General features: G+C 40.8%; 1 protein-coding gene across 5 annotated transcripts in view; it reads left to right on the forward strand.

The window, feature by feature from the left end:
• Window positions 1-27,095, forward strand: part of INPP4B (inositol polyphosphate-4-phosphatase type II B) — an 883,288-nt gene that overhangs the window by 24,808 nt on the left and 831,385 nt on the right. The window contains exon 2 of one of the 5 annotated variants that reach the window (XM_069556832.1): window positions 3,252-3,389. The exons of the other annotated variants lie outside the window; for them this stretch is intronic. The gene's annotated coding sequence lies outside the window, so the exon portion shown is untranslated. The remainder of the gene's footprint in view (window positions 1-3,251; window positions 3,390-27,095) is intronic. 5 annotated transcript variants of the gene reach the window in all.

Genomic DNA, 27,095 nt, shown 5'->3' on the forward strand with positions numbered 1-27,095 from the left:
AAAAAGAAAAAAGAAAGTGCGGCAATTATTTCTCATACATATGTATATTTCACAGATGAATTTGTTAACTTTCATTCCAGCTACTTGCATTGAAATGATATTTGAGCCTGTTCATGGAAAATAGGCCATGTAATCAAATAAAAAAGGAAGCTTAGTGTCTAGAGCAGGGTAGGTAAACAAAGAAATACGTGAAAAGAGGCTGTTATTTTCCACATCTGTAAAAACAAGAGCTTGAACAAAGGGTCACTGAGCTCCCTTCCAGTCTGAGCATTATATAGCTCTGAGAGTCTCCAGTGTGCATTTTATTTCCTGTTTCTCCTTTGCTGTGCCCTACACCACAGGCACACAAAGTTCCTTAATCTTTCCCAAACGTAACCCCTGCGTATTCATCCTTCTTACAGAATGTTCTTCCTTCCCAATTCTGTCTCTCGAAATTCTACTCATACTTTAAGGTGCAACCCAGGTCATCTGTCATTGTTCCACAAAGCTGTCCCCTGGTTTTCCAGCCGACAGTGACCTCTGAAAAGTCTGCGCCCCAAAGGACTTGTGGTTCTGCCATCACGCTTTTCTCATGCTGCTTTGTTTTTTGGTTATTTGTTTACATTCCCATTGACTAGATAATACACTTTTTGAGGTCAGAGATTCCGTTGTTAGATTCTTAATAATATAATATAGCTTTGTAGACTTGAAAAAATGTTCGTACCCTAAAAGTTGAGAGTTATGTTTTATTCAGTGGAAATGTTTAGCACTTCAAGCCTAGGAGACAGCATCTTAAGTATCTGAGAGAACTTCTCTGAGTAGGTGAGGGGAGGAACCATATTATATGGAAGTTTTGCAACCAAGGGCAGGAAGACTGAACATCAAAAGATTATTGTAAATTAAATCCAGACATCTGGAGGAATTGAGTGTTTTTCTGTGTATGCAAAAGTTCACTGAAATCATTTCTTTGATATGCACCTCACCTACCTGGGGCCAGTATCCTGTATTTTCGTATCCCGAGTCTCCCCAGGGCTCCCTATAGGGAGGGGCTGCAGTGTGATGGCTACTAGATAGCGGGATAGTCTTTCCTTCCTGAGTTTCCTCAGGGCTCACCAGCTCACATTCCATGGTGGCCACAATTGCTGATGACTGTGAAAATCCTTTGTTTACTGATACGGCAGGAAATATTTCAGTTCTCAGAATCATGTTTTGTAGTAATAGGACTTTTCTCTTTATACATTGAATTGAAAAGTTGAATAAAGAAAGTGATTTGCTGGTAGATTAAAAGCAACTAGATAAAATGATAGCAAAATCTTAAAGTTATGTAGTTAGTCTAGACTCTAAAATAAGTAAATGGGATTTATTTTGGCATTTCCAGATGATGAGAAGTTGGATTATCAGTACTCACATTAAAGTAATTCTAATAAACATATCACCTCTTGAAAAAGTATTAAGGCTTCTAGAAGTCAAAAGAAAGAAAAGAAGATATCACATTCATAAAATGCAAATAACTTGCTCTTTAAAATATGTCAAAAGGAAAATGGTTCCTGGAAAAATCTGACATGAACTTTAGCCCATCAAAAGAGATGAGTACACAAATCTAAGGTTGCAGTTCTATTACACAAAATTGCCTTGTTCTGCACCCCCAACCCCCACCACCCTGCTCTGGTATATTTCCCAGCTTTAAATTCTTTGAAGTGAAACAGGAATGGCTTAAGAAAGTCCTCAACACTATGTCAAGAAATGTATCTCCAAACCCAAACAGATTTCCATCTTGAGCTATTTCTAATTTATATCATTAAAATTAAGGTTTATATATTTTTTTTAGTTCTGAATTTTTTCTTTAAACAAAGAAAAGATTCTATTTTTTAAAAAAGAATTGTTTCCATTATCAACTGAAAAAAATTACACAATGTGAGAGTTATGAGTTATGTATTATTTGAGGCTGAATGAGGACTATAGCCCGGGAGACAGATGAGCCTCTCAGATGGAACTGCTCCATGGAGGTAGTGGGGAGGTCAGTATATATGTGATTTTGATGAAGAGGGGTATGTGCAGTTAGAGACGTTTTGGCAGAAGCTTGCTGCTGGTCACAAGAAGGTTGCTACTAGTCATGAAGAGCAGATTCACCGTTAATGATTTTAATTCTTTTCTAGAGAAGATGCAAGAAATTTGGCTTATAAAAGCTTGTCCTGAAAATAACTTTCTGAGGGTCTGTTCTGCCAGTTTTCCCAGGGCATAGCATACCTCATTCCTGACCTCCACCCTGAACTCCTTTTAGGTTGTGTTGAAGGTCAGCAACTGCAACGGCTTCATTCTTATAGAACCAAATGGTGAGTGACACTTTTTAGTTGGCAGTATAAAGCAGAATAATGTTGGGGTTATCAAGCTATCTTTTTGAGAGACAGGCATTGAACTTCCGTATTTGAAAAGGGAATGGGGAAAATGAATTAGCATGAGATCGCCAAGACAGCTCATAACCAAAGAAATTCACTCTTCTGATATTGTGGAGAAATAGCTTTTGGATTGTGCCTTTGGAGGGGGTGACTCATACCAGATAAGCAATAGCTCTTGAGGCTGCAGTTAGGGTTAATTCTGAATTCCGAAATAGTCACTTATTTATATGAGTAGGTTAAAGATGGCACTTAACAACCAACTGCTTTAACCTGTTCTGGAGTGTTTTAAAGCCAAGAGGATTTAGAAGAAGGAAAACATGGCTTAGGATAAGAGCCCAGAGGGCTAACTGCTCCTGCCTGGTGCAGACTTTGCTTTTTTTTTTTTTTTTCTTTCTTAAACTTTTTATTTCATATTGGAGTATAGCTGATTAACAACGTTATGATAGTTTTAGGGGAACAACAAAGGGATTCAGCCATACATATATGTGTGTCCATTCTCACAGGAGACTGTCAGAGCAGGGGAACAGCATTTATCCTAAAACACTGTAAGTGCAAATGAAACAACCCAAAGTCTGTTGTGTCCTCAAGGCAGAACAGGTGTTGGCAAATTAGTGTTGAAGGTAGAGGTCATTTGGAAGAGAAACTATTTAGTGATTTAGATAAGCTGCAAACAATAATAAAGCATGTTAATGAAAAGTTATCTTCATTTAAAATGATCAAGATTGACAGAAATTTGGTCAAAGCATTTCAAACCCTATGTACTAAAATGGTGTCATTAACTCTACTCCAGTGGATTGTTTCAGCAGTAGGTAGACCCTATCATGTTCTCATAGTATTTTATATCTAAATTGTGTGTGTGTGTGTGTTTTGTTTTAGTTAGAAGAAACCCTACACTTTCAGAAGAGGTATGAATACTGTGAAAGAGAAAAACAGGGATGGTACCATCATCATACTGTGCTGTCGCGGAAAGTTTCCTCTCTCGTGAATTATCTGGAGAAAACATTTTGAGAAACTGTAAGGTGTCAGCTTTAAAAATTCGTTTTTAATTTTTAAATTTTTACCGAAGTATAGTTGATTATCACTACTGTGTTTCAGATGTATAGCAAAAAGATTCTGTTACACATATATGGGTATATATCTACTGCTTGCTTACTTGCTAAGTTGCTTCAGTCGTGTTCGACTCTTTGTGACCCTATGGACTGTAGCCCACCAGGCTCCTCCGTCCATGGGATTCTCCAGGCAAGAGTACTGGACTGGGTTGCCATGCCTTCCTCCAGGGGATTGTCCCGAGCCAGGGATCAAACCCAAGTCTCTTACTTCTCTTGCACTGGGAGGCAATTTCTTTACCCGAGAAGCCTACATATATCTATATTCTTTTTAAAGTTTGTTTCCATTATAGTTTATTACAGGATACTGAATGTAGTTCCCTATGCGTACAGTAGAACTTTATCAGTTTTATATATAGTGTGGATATATACATATACACATACACACTGCTGCTGCTGCTGCTAAGTCGCTTCAGTTGTGTCCGACTCTGTGCGACCCCATAGATGGCAGCCCACCAGGCTCCCCGTCCCTGGGATTCTCCAGGCAATAACACTGGAGTGGGTTGCCATTGCCTTCTCCAATGCATGAAAGGGAAAAGTGAAAGTGAAGTCGCTCAGTCGTGTCCGACTCTCAGCAACCCCATGGACTGCAGCCCACCAGGCTCCTCCGTCCGTGGGATTTTCCAGGCAAGAGTGCTGGAGTGGGGTGCCACTGCCGTCTCCTATCTGGGACACAGTAAACCTGACTTGGATTTTCTCAATTATACCAGTGAAGTTGGACATCCCATCTTTTTTTTTTTTTTTTAACATAGTCTTCTAACCTGGTTCTACAGCTTAGAATTCCTTCTGCGTACAAATATGCAAGGTTGTGCTCTATGAACAAACAACCCTAAATGTTCTCATCTTCTTACAAAAGTCTCTTTCTCATTCACTGTACACACTCATCATGGGCTTGCCTGGGCACCTGCCGGCTTCACTTCACATATATAGTCTGGATCTATTAATCCCATACTTCCAGTTTATCCCTCCTCCTTCTCCTTTGGTAACCATAAGTCATCAACTTTTGAATGAGAGAATATTTGAAAAAATTGTAGTGAATATATATAATCATTAGTTCCCTTCAACAAATACCCCTGGCTCCCTGCTAAGCTAGCACAGGGTTACACTTGCTAGTCCCTTCTGTTTGGGTAACCAAGTGATGAGACTGACCAGTGATTTATGAGTAAAAATGGTTCTTGTGTCACTTCTTTCCCTGAGTACTTAGTTGGCAGTGTGGCCCACTTCAGAACTTTCTTTCTTACCTTGCTCTGGTCACGAACATATTTTGAGATGGTAGCTACTCCATCAACCCAGATCCAGTATTAGGAGATGTGAAGTAGGCAGGTGCCCAGGCCAGCCCATGATGAGTGTGTCTCAATCATTTCAGTTCAGTCACTCAGTCGTGTCCAACTCTTTGCGACCCCATGAATCGCAGCATGCCAGGCCTCCCTGTCCATCACCAACTCCGGGAGTTCACCCAAACTCCTGTCCATCAAGTGAGTGATGCCATCCAGCCATCTCATCCTCTGTCGTCCCCTTCTCCTCCTGCCCCCAATCCCTCCCAGCATCAGAGTCTTTTCCAATGAGTCAACTCTTTGCATGCGGTGGCCAAAGTACTGGAGTTTCAGCTTTAGCATCATTCCTTCCAAAGAAATCCCAGGGCTGATCTCCTTCAGAATGGACTGGCTGGATCTCCTTGTAGTCCAAGGGACTCTCAAGAGTAGTGAAGGAGAAAGAGACTTGTAAGAAGATGAGAACATTTAGGGTTGTTTGTTCACAGAGTACAACCTTGCATACTTGTATGCAGAAGGAATTCTAGACTGTAGGACCAGGTTAGAAGACCATGTAAAAAAAAAAAAAAAGATGGGACGTCCAACTTCACTGGTATAATTGAGAGAACCTGGGAGTCATGTTTACTGTGTCCCAGGAGGCAATATAACCTCAAGAATAAGGGCAGCCAGGTTCTCTAAGAGGGTGAGCCACTATTTGCCCAGCTATGACATGAGTCCCATCTTAGTCCTCACCTCCTGAAGCTGTGATGATTAAATAGCATAATTCACTTGAAGTGTCGCATGCAGTGCCACGTGATAAACTGCAGGAAGCTTTTGTTTGTATTATTTTTTATTGTTATAGGTGTAAGGACCTTGAATTCTTCTGGTCATTTGAGGGATCACTTTGATTACATCTCAGGTAGTTGTCCCGCTTTTCCTTGAAGTCTCTAGTAACAGGGAACTTGCTGCTTTCTGAAGGAGGCAGAAACTTCTATTGGAAAGGGTAGCTTCCTATAGCTCCTACCTATTGGTTCTCATCTTGGCCCTATGGGACACTCAGGGCAAATCTAATCTTCCTTCCCCAGAATAGTGCCAGTTCGGTTAATCACCCTTTCTTTTTTAAATAAAAATTTTAAAATTAATTTTTATTGGAATATATTTGCTCTACAAAGTATCAGCTTGTTGTTGTTGCTGTTGTTGTTATTCAGCCACTAAGTCATATCCAATGCTTTGTGACCCCATGCACAGCAGCACGCCAGGCTTCCCTGTCTTTCACTATCTCCTGGAGTTGCTCAAACTCATGTTCATTGATTCAGTGATGCCATCCAACCATCATAATTCTCTGTTGCCTTCAGTTCAGTTCAGTCACTCAGTCGTGTCTGACTCTTTGCACATCCATGGGCTGCAGCGTACTAAGTTTCCCTGTTTATCACCAGTGCTTGGAGCTTACTCAAACTCATTTCCACCGAGTCAGTGATGCCATCCAACCATCTCATCCTCTGTCATCTGCTCCTATTCCTGCATTCAATCTTTCCCAGCATCAGGGTCTTTCCAGATGAGTCAGTTCTTTGCATCAGGTGGCCAAAGTATTGGAGTTTCAGCTTCAGCATCAGTCCTTCCAATGAATATTCAGGGTTGATTTCCTTTAGGATTGACTGGTTGGATCTCCTTGCAGTCCAAGGAACTCTCAAGAGTCTTCTCCAACACCACAGTTCAAAAGCATCAATTCTTTGTCGCTCAGCTTTCTTTATAGTCCAATTCTCACATACACACATGACTACTGGAAAAACAATAGCTTTGACAGAATGGACCTTCGTTGGCAAAGTAATGTCTCTGCTTTTCAATATACTGTCTAGGTTGGTCATAACTTTTCTTCCAAGGAGCAAACATCTTTAAATTTCGTGGCTACAGTCACCATCTGCAGTGATTTTGGAGCCCAAGAAAATAAAAGTCTCTCACTGTCTTCATTATTTCCCCATCTATTTGCCATGAAGTGATGGGATCAGATGCCATGATCTTAGTATTTTGAATGTTGAGTTTTAAGCCAGCTTTTTCACTCTCCTCTTTCACTTTCGTCAAGAGGCTCTTTAGTTCTTCTTCATTTCTGCTGTAATGATGGTGTCATCTGCATATCTGAGGTTATTGATATATTTCCCAGAAATCTTGATTTCAGTTTGTGCTTCATCCAGCCTGGCATTTCACATGATGTACTCTGGATAGAAGTTAAATAAGCATGGTGAAAATATACAGACTTGATGTACTCCTTTCCCGATTTGGAACCAGTCTGTTGTTCCATGTTCAGTTCTAACTGTTGCTTCTTGACCTGAGTACAGATTTCTCATGAGGCAGGTAAAGTGGTCTGGTATTCCCATCTTTTGAAGAATTTTCCACAGTTTGTTGTGATCCACACAGTCAAAGGCTTTGGTATAGTCAATGAAACAGAAGTAGATGTTTTGCTGGAATTCTCTTGCTTTTTCTATGATCCAGTGGATGCTGTCAATTTGATCTCTGGTTCTCCTGCCTTTTCTAAGTCCAGCTTGAACATCTGGAATTTTTCAGTTCACATACTACTGAAACCTGGCTTGGAGAATTTTGAGCATTACTTTTTGAGCTAGCATGTCAGATGAGTGCAACTGTGTGGTAGTTTGAGCATTCTTTGGCATTGCCTTTCTTTGGGATTGGAATAAAAACTGACCTTTTCCAGTCCTGTGGCCACTGTTGAGTTTTTCAAATTTGCAGGTATTTTGAGTGCATCACTTTAACAGCATCATCTTTTAGGATTTGAAATAGCTCAACTATTCCTGTTGCCTTATTGTACAGCAAAATGAATTAGCTATATGTATACATATACCCAGGCTTCCCAGGGGGCTCTGTGGTAAAGAACCCACCTGCCAAGCAAGAGACCTGGGGTTCAATACCTGGACCAAGAAGATCTCCTGGAGAAGGAAATGGCAACCCACTCCAGTATTCTTGCCTGGGAAATCACATGACAGAGGAACTTGGCCAGCTGTAGTCCATGGGGTCACGAAAAGGGCTGACATGACTTAGTGACTAAACAACAGCGATACATATATCCTCTCTTGTTTGGATTTCCTTCTTCTTTAGTCACCACAAAGCAGTGGAGTTCCCTGCTATACAGTGATAGTAGCAGTTCAGTAGCTAAGTCATGTCCAATGCTTGTGACCACGTGGACTGTAGCCTGTCAGGCTCCTCTGTCCAAGGGATTTCCCAGGCAAGAATACTAGAGTGGGTTGCCATTTCCTTCTCCAGAAGATCTTCCCGACCCAGGGACTGAACCTGGGCCCCCAGCATTGCAGTTGGACTCTTTACCATCTGAGCCCCCAGGGAAGTCCATGCTACACAGTAGCTTCTCATTGGTCAGTGTTTAGGTGATGAACCTTCCAGATGCCTTTACTTCTTCAGATGCACTTTGATGACCTACACACAAGACATCTGAGCGAGCAGCAGCTCTGCCTGTTAGTAGCCAAGCTAGCATTTAGTGAGTGCTTATTGCCTGCCGGGCTGTGTCCTCCCTACAACTCTATGAGGTCATTTTTATGATTCTCTCTTGTATATTGAAGAAACTGAGAAAAAGTAAAAGTACATCATTTTACCTATTCACAGGGCTGTTGACTACGTAAGAAACGATTTGTATTTATAGTTATAACTGGCAACTCACAGAAGAAACTGTAAAAATAAAAAATATGTTAAATAAGGCTCCCTAGTTGATGGCAATTTGTGAAAGAAAATATGAAAATAATGATATATCAATTTAATCAGATAAGCCAATAATATAAGAAATGTGTATTATTATCAGGAAGATCGGTAACTTCCTGGATTATTCTAAGCAGCAAAGAAAGAACATTCTCCACCAAAAAGAATATAGCCACCTTGTGATGTCATTTTAATTAAGGCAGTGTGTATTTCTAACATAATGTGTGAAAATAGAAAACTGACTGAAATATAAACCTAACTTTCCATGAGCAAGTGGTGTATAAATCAAATAAATAAATTCACTGAAGAGAATTTAAGCTCAAGAGAATGTAATAAATGCTATATCTTCATTGAAGCTTTTTATGTTGTTACTAAAAAATGTGGACTAAATATAAAAAAAGAAGTTGACCAAGTTCTCAAGAGGCATTATAATTCCTGTGGGAAATAACTGACCAGACAGAAGCAGGCTTGCATATTGTGAAGATAATTCACATGGTTTGCTAATAAAATGCAGGAGACAGATTAAATTCTTAACCGACTATAGCCAATATAAAGTTATAATAGAAACCATGAAATAGAGTCCTCTTAAAATCCATCAAATACCCAAGGCCAACTTCATAAAACAAGCAAAAAAAAAAAAAGTTAAATTAGAATCAGCGGACTCTGAGTTGGCTAGGTTGTTTTAGAGTCAATTTTTCTACATTAAAGAATTAAAAACAAATGCACACTACTATATATAAAATAGATAGCTATTAAGGACCTACTGTGTAGCATCAGTTCAGTTCAGTCTCTCAGTCGTGTCCGACTCTTTGTGACCCCATGAATCGCAGCACGCCAGGCCTCCCTGTCCATCACCAACTCCGGGAGTTCACCCAAACTCATGTCCATTGAGTCGGTGATGCCATCCAGCCATTTCATCCTCGGTCGTCCCCTTCTCCTCCTGCCCCCAATCCCTCCCAGCATCAGAGTCTTTTCCAATGAGAAAACTCTTTGCATGAGGTAGCCAAAGTATTGAAGTTTCAGCTTTAGCATCATTCCTTCCAAAGAACACCCAGGACTGATCTCCTTTAGAATGGACTGATTGGATCTCCTTGCAGTCCAAGGGACTCTCAAGAGTCTTCTCCAACACCACAGTTCAAAAGCATCAATTCTTCGGCACTCAGCCTTCTTCACAGTCCAACTCTCACATCCATACATGACCACTGGATAAACCATAGCCTTGACTAGATGGATCTTTGTTGGCAAAGTAATGTCTCTGCTTTTGAATATGATGTCTAGGTTGCTCATAACTTTCCTTCCAAGGAGTAACTGTCTTTTAATTTTGTGGCTGCAGTCACCGTCTGCAGTGATTTTGGAGCCCCCCAAAATAAAATCTGACACTGTTTCCACTGTTTCCCCATCTATTTCCCATGAAGTGATGGGACCAGATGCCATGATCTTCGTTTTCTGAGTGTTGAGCTTTAGGCCAACTTTTTCACTCTCCTCTTTCACTTTCATCAAGAGGCTTTTTAGTTCCTCTTCACTATCTGTCATAAGGGTGGTGTCATCTGCATATCTGAGGTTATTGATGTTTCTCCTGGCAATCTTGATTCCAGCTTGTGTTTCTTCCAGTCCAGCGTTTCTCATGATGTACTCTGCATAGAAGTTAAACAAGCAGGGTGACAATATACAGCCTTGACGTACTCCTTTTCCTATTTGGAACCAGTCTGTTGTTCCATGTCCAGTTCTAACTATTGCTTCCTGACCTGCATATAGGTTTCTCAAGAGGCAGGTCAGGTGGTCTGGTATTCCCATCTGTTTCAGAATTTCCCACAGTTTATTGTGATCCACACAGTTAAAGGCTTTGGCATAGTCAATAAAGCAGAAATAGATGTTTTTCTGGAACTCTAGCTTTTTCGATGATCCAGTGGATGTTGGCAATTTGATCTCTGGTTCCTCTGCCTTTTTTAAAACCAGCTTGAACCTCAGGAAGTTCACGGTTCACATATTGCTGAAGCCTGGCTTGGAGAATTTTGAGCATTACTTTACTAGCGTGTGAGATAGGGAACTCTATACTAAGTAAAGAATCGAAAAAAGAGTGGATATATGTATATGAGTAACTGATTTGCTTTACTGGACAGCAGAAACTAAGATAACATTGTAAATCAACTCTACTCCAATACAAATTTTAAAAATTTAAAAAGAGGATGTTAAAAAATAATGTACAAATAATGACAAATAATGCCTGTCAAAAGGCATAATGAAAAAGAATGTTAAAAAATACATACACACACACACACACACACGCACACACACACACACACACCTGAATCAGTTGGCTTCACACCAGAAACGAACACAGCATTGTAAATCAACTATACTTGAAAAAAAATTAAATGCAAAAATGGAAAACAAATGCACAAGGAAAAGTCAACCAACCAACTATAAGTGCAGAAAAGAAGCAAAAAGCAATTGTGGTATAGTACACTGCAGGCATTCACTGGAATTGAGCATGCCCAGTTTCCTCCCCAATACTATTACAGCATAAATGGGAAGTGAAGTTGTTCATTGAAATAGGAAGAATTCCTCCTCTGCATACAGTATCATCATAGATGGTGATATCATTACTCAGAACATGATCAATTCAGGTGACCTTAAAATGAGGTAGGACGTATTCCACTTTAATGTAATTTAAACTCTTCTAATTTGGGGTTTGAAATCAGTAGCTGACCTGGGCATGGACTGTTTTAGGTTGGGCTTTTAAAAGCAGAGCCTGGGACATGGACTCAGATGCCATGATTTGTTGATGGGATGCTTTTCTGGAAGAAACCCTCGGGGAGGAGGCAAGGGAAGGGAGAAGACCTGAGCAAAGAGGGGGTTTCAGGTAAATTTCAGTCTTGGCTAAATGTCGGGTAAATTCTAATCTGGCTAGGGGTTGACTCACAGTGGGAATGAAAAGAGAGATTGTGTGGGTATAAACCACAACACGGATCCCACCACATCTTGAGTGGTCATCCAAGGATGCCAGTCATCAACTGTGGACTGTGTGTGTATGTGAGAAGTTGTGTGTATACGTATGTCCCTGTAGGGTATTGGAGGAAGGGCATGTGGGAACTTCCATGGTGAGGTGGCTCCTACCTCCCCTGGTCCAGTAAGGATAGACAGGGCATCAGCATAGCCTTTGCCACAGATACATTTTAAAATAATATGTGTATTTATCTGGCTGCCCTGGGTCTTAGTTGTAGCACTCAGGATCTTCATTACATCATGTGAGATCTTTTACTGTGGTGCACGGACTCTCTAGTTGTGGCTCTGGGGGGCTCAGTAGTTGCTGTATGTAGGTTTAGTTGTTCTGTGGCATGGGGGATCTTAGTTCCCTGACCAGGGATTGAACCCATGTTCCCTGCATTGCAAGGCGGATTCTCAACCACTGAGCCACCAGGGAAGTCTCCACATATACATTTGCATTTAGTTTTACCAACTTGCGATGGTCTGCAGAAATACCTTTTCCATATATCTTGCTTGAGGGAGAAGGAAAGCAGCTAGAATTTTCAACCTAAAAGTGATACTGGTGTCTCATGTACATTGGTAGAGAGCTGTGGATTTGGATGCTGTGGGAAAAGTCTTCATTTAGATTTCTGGTTTGATAACTCCCTGCTATTCGCTTTGAGTTTTCTATTGCCGTTTAAAGACCTCCCACTTTGTATGCCTCATTTCTTTCCCTGTTGCTTGGTGAGGGACTCAAATGCTAACCAGAGCTTTCATTCTGCCTCTGTGGGGTGTAAGCCTTTAGAAGTTGATTTGAAAGAAATGAATCAAACATCTCAGAACCCGTTCCCCAGGCCATGTGGTAAGAGTTGCTGAGCCCTGGTTGCAGCTCCTCAGGCCTCCTGTGAAGCTGTTTATTCAGACTTCAGAATCTATTTACTGTCATCAGTGTATAGTCCCTCTTCAATTCCTGATCTTGCTTCTACTCCAAAATGCTTGAGTCCAGGACGGCAGGAAACACGTGTGTCTGAGTCCCTCTTCCTTCTAGAGTAACTACCGCAGCGTAATTCCAGCACAGAGGGCAGAGCTGAGAGGCACAGTTTCCTTAAGAAAGATTCATCATGAGGCCATGAGAACCAGGTGCTGTGTGAGCTCAGTTGCTTCAGTCTAGGTGCTGAGTATGCGGCCAAGTCCCTGACTTCATGACATTTACGTGCTAGTGGACCAGAAACTCAAAAGCAAAGTATATCAGTGGGAGAGATCCAGTGTGATAGAAATAAAACAGATTGAGAAGGTAAGGAATGTTGGGTGGTTACAATTTTAGATAGACTAGTGGAATGATCGGAGAAGGCAGTGGCACCCCACTCCAGTACTCTTGCCTGGAAAATCCCATGGGTGGAGGAGTCTGGTGGGCTGCAGTCCATGGGGTTGCTAAGAGTCAGACACAACTGAGCGATTTCACTTTCACTTTTCACTTTCATGCATTGGAGAAGGCAATGGCAACCCACTCCAGTGTTCTTGCCTGGAGAATCCCAGGGACGGGGGAGCCTGGTGGGCTGCTGTCTATGGGGTCGCACAGAGTCGGACACTATTGAAGCGACTTAGCAGCAGCAGCAGTGGGATGATTTGGAGAAGGCAATGGCACCCCACTCCAGTACTCTTGCCTGGAAAATCCCATGGACAGAGGAGCTTGGTGGGCTGCAGTCTGTGGGGTCGCTAAGAGTCGGACATGACTGAGCGAGCTCACTTTCACTTTTCACTTTCATGCATTGGAGAAGGAAATGGCAACCCACTCCAGTGTTCTTGCCTAGAGAATCCCAGAGATGGGGGAGCCTGGTGGGCTGCCGTCTATGGGGTCGCAGAGTCGGACACGACTGAAGCGACTTAGCAGCAGCAGCAGTGGAATGACTGAGGGGTGACTGACACAGGCACAAGGGCCTTGGGGAAAAGAGAGTTCTAGGCACTGGGCACAGCACATGCACGTAGGGAGGGACACCTTACTGGGAGAATAACTGGGCTGCCAGCGTGCAATGGGACTGGGGCAAAGCCCAGGGGTTTACGCAGCACCAAAGTCCTTTTCTCTTGCTAAAGTTATATTGACTTTTATTATAATATTGCCCTGCCATTTTAACAACTAAAATTTGAGGTATACAATTAAACTTAGGTTTTTGTTCCTACAGCAATTGCTCAGTTCAGTTCAGTTGCTCAGTCGTGTCTGACTCTTTGCGACCCCATGAATCGCAGCACTCCAGGCCTCCCTGTCTATCACCAACTCCCGGAGTTCATGCAGACTCACGTCCATCAAGTCGGTGATGCCATCCAGCCATCTCATCCTCGGTCATCCCCTTCTGCTCCTGCCCCCAATCCCTCCCAGCATCAGAGTCTTTTCCAATGAGAAAACTCTTCGCATGAGGTGGCCAAAGTACTGGAATTTCAGCTTTAGCATCATTCCTTCCAAAGAAATCCCAGGGCTGATCTCCTTCAGAATAGACTGGTTGGATCTCCTTGCAGTCCAAGGGACTCTCAAGAGTCGTCTTCTCCAACACCACAGTTCAAAAGCATCAATTCTTCGGTGCTCAGCCTTCTTCACAGTCCAACTCTCACATCCATACATGACCACAGGAAAAACCATAGCCTTGACTAGACAGACCTTAGTTGGCAAAGTAATGTCTCTGCTTTTGAATATACTATCTAGGTTGGTCATAACTTTTCTTCCAAGGAGTAAGCGTCTTTTAATTTCATGGCTGCAATCACCATCTGCAGTGATTTTGGAGCCCAAGAAAATAAAGTCTGACACTGTTTCCACTGTTTCCCCATCTATTTCCCATGAAGCGATGGGACCAGATGCCATGATCTTCATTTTCCGAATGTTGAGCTTTAGGCCAACTTTTTCACTTTCCAGTTTCACTTTCTTCAAGAGGCTTTTTAGTTCCTCTTCACTTTCTGCCATAAGGGTGGTGTCATCTGCATATCTGAGGTTATTGATATTTCTCCCAGCAATCTTGATTCCAGCTTGTGTTTCTTCCAGTCCAGAGTTTCTCATGATGTACTCTGCACAGAAGTTAAATAAGCAGGGTGACAATATACAGCCTTGACGTACTCCTTTTCCTGTTTGGAACCAGTGTGTTGTTCCATGACCAGTTCTAACGGCTGCTTCCTGACCTGCATACAGATTTCTCAAGAGGCAGGTCAGGTGGTCTAATTGTAGTTCTTTTTTTTTTTGAAGATTTTATTTTATTTTATTTTATTAATTTTTTTTGATTTATTATTATTATTTTTTTTATTTTTTTTTTTAATTTTAAAATCTTTAATTCTTACATGCGTTCCCAAACATGACCCCCCCTCCCACCTCCCTCCCCACAACATCTCTCTGGGTCATCCCCATGTACCAGCCCCAAGCATGCTGCACCCTACGTCAGACATGGACTGGCGATTCACTTCTTACATGATAGTATACATGTTAGAATTCCCATTCTCCCAAATCATCCCACCCTCTCCCTCTCCCTCTGAGACCAAAAGTCCGTTATACCCATCTGTGTCTTTTTTCCTGACTTGCCTACAGGGTCGTCATTGCCATCTTCCTAAATTCCATATATATGTGTTAGTATACTGTATTGGTGTTTTTCTTTCTGGCTTACTTCACTCTGTATAATTGGCTCCAGTTTCATCCATCTCATCAGAACTGATTCAAATGAATTCTTTTTAACGGCTGAGTAATACTCCATTGTGTATATGTACCACAGCTTTCTTATCCATTCATCTGCTGATGGACATCTAGGTTGTTTCCATGTCCTGGCTATTATAAACAGTGCTGCGATGAACATTGGGGTACATGTGTCTCTTTCAATTCTGGTTTCCTCGGTGTGTATGCCCAGAAGTGGGATTGCTGGGTCATAAGGTAGTTCTATTTGCAATTTTTTAAGGAATCTCCACACTGTTCTCCATAGTGGCTGTACTAGTTTGCATTCCCACCAACAGTGTAGGAGGGTTCCCTTTTCTCCACACCCTCTCCAGCATTTATTGCTTGCAGATTTTTGGATCGCAGCCATTCTGACTGGTGTGAAGTGGTACCTCATTGTGGTTTTGATTTGCATTTCTCTAATAATGAGTGATGTTGAGCATCTTTTCATGTGTTTGTTAGCCATCCGTATGTCTTCTTTGGAGAAATGTCTATTTAGTTCTTTGGCCCATTTTTTGATTGGGTCGTTTATTTTTCTGGAGTTGAGCTGCATAAGTTGGTTGTATATTTTTGAGATTAGTTGTTTGTCAGTTGCTTCATTTGCTATTATTTTCTCCCATTCCGAAGGCTGTCTTTTCACCTTGCTTATATTTTCCTTTGTTGTGCAGAAGCTTTTAATTTTAATTAGATCCCATTTGTTTATTTTTGCTTTTATTTCCAGAATTCTGGGAGGTGGATCATAGAGGATCCTGCTGTGATTTATTTCTGAGAGTGTTTTGCCTATATTCTCCTCTAGGAGTTTTATAGTTTCTGATCTTACATTTAGATCTTTAATCCATTTTGAGTTTATTTTTGTGTACGGAGTTAGAAAGTGATCTAGTTTCATTCTTTTACAAGTGGTTGACCAGTTTTCCCAGCACCACTTGTTAAAGAGATTGTCTTTACTCCATTGTATATTCTTGCCTCCTTTGTCAAAGATAAGGTGTCCATATGTGTGTGGATTTATCTCTGGGCTTTCTATTTTGTTCCATTGATCTATATGTCTGTCTTTGTGCCAGTACCATACTGTCTTGATGACTGTGGCTTTGTAGTAGAGCCTGAAGTCAGGCAAGTTGATTCCTCCCGTTCCATTCTTCTTTCTCAAGATTGCTTTGGCTATTCGAGGCTTTTTGTATTTCCATACAAATCTTGAAATTATTTGTTCTAGTTCTGTGAAAAATGTGGCTGGTAGCTTGACAGGGATTGCATTGAATTTGTAAATTGCTTTGGGTAGTATACTCATTTTCACTATATTGATTCTTCCGATCCATGAACATGGTATATTTCTCCATCTATTAGTGTCCTCTTTGATTTCTTTCATCAGTGTTTTATAGTTTTCTATATATAGGTCTTTAGTTTCTTTAGGTAGATATATTCCTAAGTATTTTATTCTTTTCGTTGCAATGGTAAATGGAATTGTTTTCTTAATTTCTTTTTCTACTTTCTCATTATTCGTGTATAGGAATGCAAGGGATTTCTGTGTGTTGATTTTATATCCTGCAACTTTACTATATTCATTGATGATCTCTAGTAATTTTCTGGTGGAGTCTTTAGGGTTTTCCATGTAGAGGATCATGTCATCTGCAAACAGTGATAGTTTTACTTCTTCTTTTCCAATTTGGATTCCTTTTATTTCTTTTTCTGCTCTGATTGCTGTGGCCAAAACTTCCAGAACTATGTTGAATAGTAGCGGTGAAAGTGGACACCCTTGTCTTGTTCCTGACTTTAAGGGAAATGCTTTCAATTTTTCACCATTGAGGATAATGTTTGCTGTGGGTTTGTCATATATAGCTTTTATTATGTTGAGGTATGTTCCTTCTATTCCTGCTTTCTGGAGAGTTTTTATCATAAATGGATGTTGAATTTTGTCAAAGGCCTTCTCTGCATCTATTGAGATAATCATATGGTTTTTATTTTTCAATTTGTTAATGTGGTGAATTACATTGATTGATTTGCGGATATTGAAGAATCCTTGCATCCCTGGGATAAAGCCCACTTGGTCATGGTGTATGATCTTTTTAATGTGTTGTTGGATTCTGATTGCTAGAATTTTGTTGAGGATTTTTGCATCTATGTTCATCAGTGATATTGGCCTGTAGTTTTCTTTTTTTGTGACATCTTTGTCAGGTTTTGGTATTAGGGTGATGGTGGCCTCATAGAATGAGTTTGGAAGTTTACCTTCCTCTGCAATTTTCTGGAAGAGTTTGAGGAGGATAGGTGTTAGCTCTTCTCGAAATTTTTGGTAGAATTCAGCTGTGAAGCCATCTGGACCTGGGCTTTTGTTTGCTGGAAGATTTCTGATTACAGTTTCAATTTCCGTGCTTGTGATGGGTCTGTTAAGGTTTTCTATTTCTTCCTGGTTCAGTTTTGGAAAATTGTACTTTTCTAAGAATTGGTCCATTTCTTCCACATTGTCCATTTTATTGGCATACAACTGCTGATAGTAGTCTCTTATGATCCTTTGTATTTCTGTGTTGTCTGTTGTGATCTCTCCATTTTCATTTCTAATTTTATTGATTTGATTTTTCTCTCTTTGCTTCTTGATGAGTCTGGCTAATGGTTTGTCAATTTTATTTATCCTTTCAAAGAACCAGCTTTTGGCTTTGTTGATTTTTGCTATGGTCTCTTTTGTTTCTTTTGCATTTATTTCTGCCCTAATTTTTAAGATTTCTTTCCTTCTACTCACTCTGGGGTTCTCCAACTCTTCCTTTTCTAGTTGCTTTAGTTGTAGAGTTAGGTTGTTTATTTGACTTTTTTCTTGTTTCTTGAGGTATGCCTGTATTGCTATGAACTTTCCTCTTAGCACTGCTTTTATAGTGTCCCACAGGTTTTGGGTTGTTGTGTTTTCATTTTCATTAGTTTCTATGCATATTTTGATTTCTTTTTTGATTTCTTCTGTGATTTGTTGGTTATTCAGAAGTGTGTTGTTCAACCTCCATATGTTGGAATTTTTAATAGTTTTTCTCCTGTAATTGAGATCTAACCTTAATGCATTATGGTCAGAAAAGATGCTTGGAATGATTTCGATTTTTTTGAATTTATCAAGTTTAGATTTATGGCCCAGGATGTGATCTATCCTGGAGAAGGTTCCATGAGCACTTGAAAAAAAGGTGAAATTCATTGTTTTGGGGTGAAATGTCCTGTAGATATCAATTAGATCTAACTGATCTAATGTATCATTTAAAGTTTGCGTTTCTTTGTTAATTTTCTGTTTAGTTGATCTGTCCATAGGTGTGAGTGGGGTATTAAAGTCTCCCACTATTATTGTGTTATTGTTGATTTCCCCTTTCATACTTGTTAGCATTTGTCTTACATATTGCGGTGCTCCTATATTAGGTGCATATATATTTATAATTGTTATATCTTCTTCTTGGATTGTTCCTTTGATTATTATGTAGTGGCCTTCTTTGTCTCTTTTCACAGCCTTTGTTTTAAAGTCTATTTTATCGGATATGAGTATTGCCACTCCTGCTTTCTTTTGGTCTCTATTTGCGTGGTATATCTTTTTCCAGCCCTTCACTTTCAGTCTGTATGTGTCCCTTGTTTTGAGGTGGGTCTCTTGTAAGCAGCAAATAGAGGGGTCTTGTTTTTGTATCCATTCGGTCAGTCTTTGTCTTTTGGTTGGGACGTTCAACCCATTTACGTTTAAGGTGATTATTGATAAGTATGATCCCGTTACCATTTACTTTGTTGTTTTGGGTTCGGGTTTATACACCCTTTTTGTGTTTCCTTTCTAGAGAATATCCTTTAGAATTTGTTGGAGAGCTGGTTTGGTGGTGCTGAATTCTCTCAGCTTTTGCTTGTCTGTAAAGCTTTTGATTTCTCCTTTGAATGAGATCCTTGCTGGGTACAGTAATCTGGGCTGTAATCTGGGCTGTAGGTTATTGTCTTTCATCACTTTAAGTATGTCTTGCCATTCTCTCCTGGCCTGAAGAGTTTCTATTGAAAGATCAGCTGTTATCCTTATGGGAATCCCCTTGTGTGTTATTTGTTGTTTTTCCCTTGCTGCTTTTAATATTTGTTCTTTGTGTTTGATCTTTGTTAATTTGATTAATATGTGTCTTGGGGTGTTTCGCCTTGGGTTAATCCTATTTGGAACTCTCTGTGTTTCTTGGACTTGAGTGATTATTTCCTTCCCCATTTTAGGGAAGTTTTCAACTATTATCTCCTCAAGGATTTTCTCATGATCTTTCTTTCTGTCTTCTTCTTCTGGGACTCCTATAATTCGAATGTTGGAGCGTTTCATATTGTCCTGGAGGTCTCTGAGATTGTCCTCATTTCTTTGAATTCGTTTTTCTTTTTTCCTCTCTGATTCATTTATTTCTACCATTCTATCTTCTATTTCACTAATCCTATCTTCTGCCTCCGTTATTCTACTATTTGTTGCCTCCAGAGTGTTTCTGATCTCATTTATTGCGTTATTCATTATATTTTGACTCTTTTTTATTTCTTCTAGGTCCTTGTTAAACCTTTCTTGCATCTTCTCAATCTTTGTCTCTAGCCTATTTATCTGTGATTCCATTTTGATTTCAAGATTTTGGATCATTTTCACTATCAATATTCGGAATTCCTTCTCCGGTAGATTCCCTACTTCTTCCTCTTTTGTTTGGTTTGGTGGGCAGCTCTCCTGTTCCTTTACCTGCTGAGTATTCCTCTGTCTCTTCATCTTGGTTATATTGCTGCGTTTGGGGTGGCCTTTTTATATTCTGGTAATTTGTGGAGTTCTCTTTATTATGGAGCTTCCTCACTTTGGGTGGGGTTCTATCAGTGGCTTGTCAAGGTTTCCTGGTTAGGGAGGCTTGTGTTGGAGTTTTGGCGGGTGGAGCTGGGTTTCTTCTCTCTCGAGTGCAGTGGAGTAACCCGTAATGGGTTACAAGACATCAAAGGTTTTGGGATAATATTGAGCTGCCTGTATATTGAGGCTCAGGGGATTGTTTCTGTGTTGCTGGAGAATTTGCGTGGTATGTCTTGTTTTGGAACTTGTTGGCCCTTGGGTGGAGCTTGGTTTTGGTGTAGGTATGAAGGCATTAGATGGGCTCCTATTGCTTAATGTTCCCTGAATTCATGAGTTCTCTAATGTTTTCAGGCTTTGGATTTAAGCCTCCTGCTTCTGGCTTTCAGTTTTATTTTTACAGTAGCCTCTAGACTTCTCCATCTATACAGCACCAATGATAAAACATCTAGGTTAAAGATGAAAAGTTTCTCCACATTTAGGGACACTCAGAGAGGTTCACTGGGTTATAAGGAGAAGAGAAGATGGAGGAGGTAGTTAGAGGTAACTGGAATGAGATGCGGTGAGATCAAAAGAGAAGAGAGCAAACTAGCCAGTAGTCACTTCCTTATGTGCGCTCTATAGTTTGGCCCGCTCAGGGGTATTTACAGAGTTATACGGGGAAGAGGAGAGGGAGGAAGTGGACAGAGGTGACCAGGAGGATCAGAGAGAGGAATGAGTGGGAGAGAGACAAATCCTGCCAGTAACCTGTTCCTTAGGTGTTCCCCACCGTCTGGAACACACAGAGATTCACAGAGTTGGATAGAGGAGAGATGGGGGGGGAAAGAGACAGAGGCCACCTGGTGGAGAAAAAGGAGAGTCCAGAGGAGGAGAGAGTGGTCAAGCCAGTAATCTCGCTCTCAGGTAAACTGGGGTAGTGAAGTTTGGGTTTTTAAATGTACAAAATTGGCAATAAACACCTAAGAGCGAAGATTAAAAATCTAGAGTAGAGTTTGGATTTTCAAAGATACAATATTAAAGAGAAGCAGAAGGAAAAAGGAAGAAAGAAAAAAAAGAATTATTAAAAAACAAACAATCAAAAAAAAACAACAACAACAACAACAACAAAAAAAAAACCATCAACAACCATCCAAAGACTATATATGGTGTTTGCCTTTAAAAAAAAAAAAAAAAAGGTCTTTAAAAAAAAATTAGTAATAATAGGTTATAGAAATAAAAATTTAAGGAGAAATAGAAGACAACAATTAAAAAAAAGTTAGAAAAAAAAAGCAAAAAAAAAAAAAAAAGGAGTGCTTTTAAAAATATTAAAATATATATATATATATCTTGCCCTTTCTGGTATTATGGGCCATGTGGGATCACTTCCAAGGTGGTTCCCTCTGATTAACTTCTTCTGTTTGCTGGTTTTTTAGGATCACTAGTTCAGTCGCGCTGTGGGGAGTGGGGATGCTGCAAACAAATAGCACTGTCGTGTGCACACAGTATCTCTGCTCCGCTTGACCTGTCCTTTCTCGCGGCGCACAAACCGCTCCGGTTCTACGATGCTCAGCTGGGAACCGTCTGGGGCCGGCCCTAGGCTGCGTGCACTTCCCCGGTCCAAGCCGCTCAGGTTCGGCGCTCAGGCAGCCCTCAGAGGCACAGATTCGGCTGGAACTGCGCTTTGTGCCCTTCCCAGGTCCGAGTAGCTCAGGAGTTTGGCGAGCGCGGTCGCCGCGGCTTGTCACCTTTTCTGCCGCTGCTGCTCAGCTTTCTGGGCGGACTGCTGGTGCACCCCGTGAGGCAAATTGTGACTGTCCAGCTCCCCCAGAAGTCTTAGCAAAGGAGCCTGCTTGCAGTTAGGTAAGCAAAGTCTCTCCGGGTCTGCAGTTGCCCCTTTCCAGACCTTACGGCTCTGGCTGCCTGTCCCCGGCGGGGGATGGTCTGCAGCCGGCTTTTTCCGTTCCGTCCTTTGTTCTGTGCTCGGTCCTGGCGGGGTCTTATGATCGAGCTTTTCGCGTGGTAGCTATCCCACAGTCTGATTTGCTAGCCCAGGTTAGGTCGTTCTGGTTGCGCGTGGGGCGTTCCTGCCCGATTCTTACAAAGCTCTGCAGCCCGCGCCTCCCGCGCGTCCCTGCCCTGCCCCCACTTCCCAATGGCGGATGCAGGCGTCTGTGCTGCTTTTCCGCTGGGGGAGTTACTGGTGGGCTTGTAATCTGTTGGTTTTAATTATTTATCTATTTTTCCTTCCTGTTATGTTGCCCTCTGTGTTTCCAAGGTTCGCCACAGACTCGGCAGGGAGAGTGTTTCCTGGTGTTTGGAAACCTCTCTTCTTAAAATTCCCTTCCCAGGACGGGCTTCCCTTCCCGGGACGGAGCTCCCTCCCCACCTCCTTTGTCTCCTTTTTCGTCTTTTATATTTTATCCTACCTGTTTTTGAAGACAAAGGTCTGCTTTTCTGGTTGCCTGATGTCCTCTGCCAGCCTACATAATTTGTTTTGTGAAGTTTGCTCAGCGTTGAAATGTTCTTTTGAGGAATTTGTGAAGGAGAAAGTGATCTTCCCGTCCTATTCCTCCGCCATCTTTCCCTCCCTCCTCTAATTGTAGTTCTATTGAAACAGATTTAATTGTTAATGCATGTCCACACATGTGAGAGCTTCCCAGGTGGCCCTAGTGATAAAGAACCCACATGCTAATGCAGGAGGCATAAGAGACGCAGGTTCGATCCCTGGAGAAGGTCCCCTGGAGGACGGCAACCCATTGCAGTATTCTTGCCTCTATGATCAGAGGATCCTGGGCGGCTGCAGTCCATGCGGTTGCAGAGAGTCAGACATGACTGAGGTGATGTAGCGTGCATGCAGGCACGAATCCTCACGTGTATATTCAAATTCCTTTCTTGCTTTGTAGAAAAACCAGGCCTTGAAGAGCCTCTAATAAGAAAAAGCTATGGAAATTTTACTTTGGTAGAAATGCAAATAATGGAGGCAAAAACTGACCTTATGCTGTTTCTGGCAAAGCAGGCCTTGCTCAGTGAAGGAATGGCCTTTGAAATTTGGGTGATGTCAGAGGGGAAATGAAATGCTGGCAAGGGAAGGGGGTTAGAGCAGACCCCAGGGCTACACAGAGTTCTAGATTTTTCTCTCCCACTTTCACATGTAGCGCCAGGAGGAGGTGCTTTCTTATCGACTTTTTATTCTTTAACAGCACTGAAGTTTCCTTTTTTTTTTCTTTTGACAATTTTTGAGTATGAGTTTTTTCCCTACCCTGTTGCTTTCTTGTTATTTGTGTTCTTTCTCCCTTTCCCCCCATCTCTTTCTCGCTCCCTTTCCCTCCTCTTTATGGACAGTTGACTGTTTATTTATTTATTTTTCTAATTCTAGTCAAAATAGACCCCCATATCCCCTGGGATAAGTTGATCTAAGATGTTCCAATTTCCTGGTGTCTTTGGTTGTTATTTTGGTTTCCTTTTTATATCAATATATAGCAGTTGTAAAAGAGGTTTGGATGTTTTAATTTTTTTTTTTTTTTAGTTCAAATACATCCGGAATATAAAGTGGCACAAGTATGATGATGGAAGAGACCTGGGAAATGTTAATGTTGTTTAAAATGGATTTAGTCCTACTTGAAAGCTGACTTCCTGGGTGATGTGCTGCCGAGAGTCTTAATCCCTGGCTCCGTGGTTTCTGTGGGTTGGCATGCTAAGCATTTAATCACTTAGTCATCATTCTACAGAAGGGCTTGTTGTGCTCCAAGTGTTATTATAGTCAGCCTGTCACCTCCCTGGATGTGCTCCTTGGAACGGGGATGAATTGGACTCATGAAAGGTGTTTAACAACTGGGGAATGTCTCAAGCAGCTGCATATTCAAAGATAAAAGTACTTCCTATGCAGTTTGACTTGGAAAAGATGGGATGTTCCAAGACTGTTCAAAGATTGTTGTTTGTGCTTTATAATTTTACATCAAAGACAAATATTTTGATATGAAAAGCCTAGTGAGTATCAGCATTTTAAAAAGTACTACTTAAGCTGAATCTAAAAGACCCGGATGCTGAGAAAGATTGAAGGCAGGAGAAGGGGATGACAGAGGATGAGATGGCTGGATGGTATCACCGACTCAATGAACATGAGTTTGAGCAAGCTCTGGGAGTTGGTGATGGACAGGGAAGCCTGGTAGGCTGCAGTCCATGGGATGGCAAAGAGTCGGACACAACTGAGCGCCTGAACTGATGCAAACTAGTATATGTAGGATGGATAAATAACAAGGTCCAATAGTGTAGCACAGGAAACTATATTCAATAAACCATAATGGAAAAGAATATGAAAAAGATTGTATAATAGAATGTGTGCTTATGCTCAGTCGCTAAGTCGTGTCCAACTCTTGGCAACCAGGCTCCTCTGTCCATGGGATTTCCCAGGCTAGAACACTGGATTGGGTTGCCATTTCCTTCTTTAGGGGTTCTTCCCAACCCAGGGATTGAACCTATGTCTCCTGTGTCTCCTGCCTTGGCAGATGCGTTCTTTACCACTGAGTCTATAACTGAATCACCTTGCTATGCAGTAGAAATTAATACAACATTGTAAATCAGTTATATTTGAATAAAATACATGGAAAAAAACTACCCAAACTGAATCCATCCTTATAGACATTCTTGTTTGTGTGTATATTTATCTGGCCCACTGTATTAGTTTCTCGGACTTCTGTAACAAAATATCACAAATTTGATGAGTGAGAACAATAAAAATTTGTTCTCTCACAGTTCTGGAGTTAGAAGTCTGAAATCAAGGCAGAGCTGCTCTCCTGAAGGCTCTGGAGGAGGGTCTTTCCTTGCCTTCCTCACTTCTGGTAGTTGTTGGCAGGCCTTGGTGTCCTTGGTTTGCCGATGCATCGCTCTGACCTCTGACCCTATTGTCAGTCTCTTGGTATTCTCCCTGCGTGTGTCCCTCTGTGTGTTTTGTCGTCTTTACATGGACAGCAGTCATGGGTCTAGTATGACTTCATCTTCATTTAACCAATTAAATCTTCAAAGATCCTATTTTCAAATAAGAATGAATATTTTCAAATTCATCATGAGACTCAGGTAGACATGAATTTGGGGGGACTCTATTCAACCCAGTAACCACCACCCCCATTCTGCTAGATTATAAGCCTTTTTGAAAGACAGGCCTATACCTTAATTTTTAAAGTATATCTACAGTGGCACCTGAAACTCAGTAGATGGTGCATGAATGGTTGTTAAATGAAATAACAGATTTACTTTGAACATTCAAATGTACCATGAAGAAAAAATAACCAGAGATTCAAATGGTACCCAAGAACATTCCTCAATGTGTAATACACACAAAAATATATACATGTATATACAGATTATATATGAATATTTTTATACATGATTTTTTGAAGTTAGGAACTATGGAATGTTGTTGCTATTTTTACTATTTTTCTTTTTACGATGAAAAACAGTTCAAGCTTGAAGGAAATGACTAAGTGGGTCCTTTTCCTTTCTTGCACTAAGTTTTAACTTTTCCTATAACATATTTAACATACTGGTATGGAAAGTGTGAACACATACTCGATTAAATATTTATAAAGTATCATCATAATGCTCTTGATGAAATAATCTCGTACGAAATGGAAATTGGCTACTTTGGAGTTTAACCTGCTTTATTCTGTTCTGAGAATGACCTCAAGTTACCCTCCTAGGAATGCGTGTTCATGAATGCTCAATCACTCAGTTGTGTCCGACTCTTTGCAACCCCATGAACTGTAACCCGCCAGGTTTCTGGGATTTCCCAAGCAAGAATACAGGAGTGGGTTGCCATTTCCTTCACCAGGGGATCTTTCCAACCCGGGGATCTTGTGTCTCCTGTATTGGCGGGTGGATTCTTTACCACTAGCACCACCTGGGAAGCGTGGCGAGTGGCAAAGCATTCCTGTAGTAAGACACCTGTGCCTAAAGACTCTCTCACAGCACAAAGGGGGCAACAGTGTTTCCCCAAGAGGGCCCACCCAAAAGAGAAGCAGAGATGCATTTCTGTTCTGATAACTTTTCTGACATCAGTCTGTTGCCATAGATATAATCATGGTGACACAAATTTAGCATCATGACTTCCCAACAGAAAGTAGAACTTCCCTTTCTTTACACAGCAGATGGGCAAGACCTACTGCGGTGGGGGCGAGGAGGAGGTATCTGCTTTGAGTACAAAGTCAACAATTTAGAAAAGTGGATCAAAAATGAATACCTACCTATGGGGGAAAATGAGTTTTTCTTAGTTGATTTTTGTCTATCTTTTAAAGCCGGAAGTCTTAATTTTTGAATTACGTCTATGAAAAATACACCTGACTTGTAACAAATAAAAGGACAAAGATAATGAAGCTAATACATATAAAGACATGTGCGGAATTAAGCCAACGGTCTGTCAAGCTTACCTAATTTATCTTTGTAAGCTTAAATATCTAACGACAACTAGATAGACAGTTTGATTGGGATACCAGATTTGTTTCTCTAATCACAACTTATGTTTAATAGAATCAAAAACATGAAAGGTAATTGCTTCATTCAACTGAAACATGAGGGGCATGATAGATTTGTATTTGTATGACTTTCATTAAAATAAACTATTTTAGAACAATTTTCGATTTATGGAAAAATTATGAGATAATACAGAATTCCCAGGGACCCCATACTGTTTTTCCTATTAATAACATCTTACATTATTATGGTACATTTGCTCAAGTTAATGAACCAGCACTGATTCATTATTATTAACCAAAATCCATACTTTATGCAGATTTCCTTAGTTTTTATCTAATGTTCTCTTTCTGTTCCAAGATTCCATTCAAGATATCACACTATATTTTCATTGCAATATCTCCTGCGGTTTCACTTGGCTGTGACATTCTCCTCAGACTTTACTTCTGTTTGATGACCTTGATGATTTTGAGGAGTGTTAGTGGGGTAAGATGCCCCTATGGTGGAATTTGACATTTTCTTATGGTACCACTGTCTATATGGGTTCTTGGGAGGAAGGCCATAGAAGGAAATGCCATTCTCATCATATTGTACTATCTACGTCTCAGCACTGTTGAGTTAACCTCTCAACACTGTTGAGTTAACCTCTCAACACTGTTGAGTTAATCTTGATCATTGTTGAGGTGGTGTTTGTCAGTTTTCTCCACTGTAGATTTATTCCCATCCCCATTTCCATATTGTATTCTTTGGAAGGGAGTTGCTGTGTATAGCTCACACTTAAGGAGTCCT

Source organism: Ovis canadensis, chromosome 17 (assembly GCF_042477335.2).
Source record: "Ovis canadensis isolate MfBH-ARS-UI-01 breed Bighorn chromosome 17, ARS-UI_OviCan_v2, whole genome shotgun sequence".
NCBI classification, from domain to species: domain Eukaryota; kingdom Metazoa; phylum Chordata; class Mammalia; order Artiodactyla; family Bovidae; genus Ovis; species Ovis canadensis.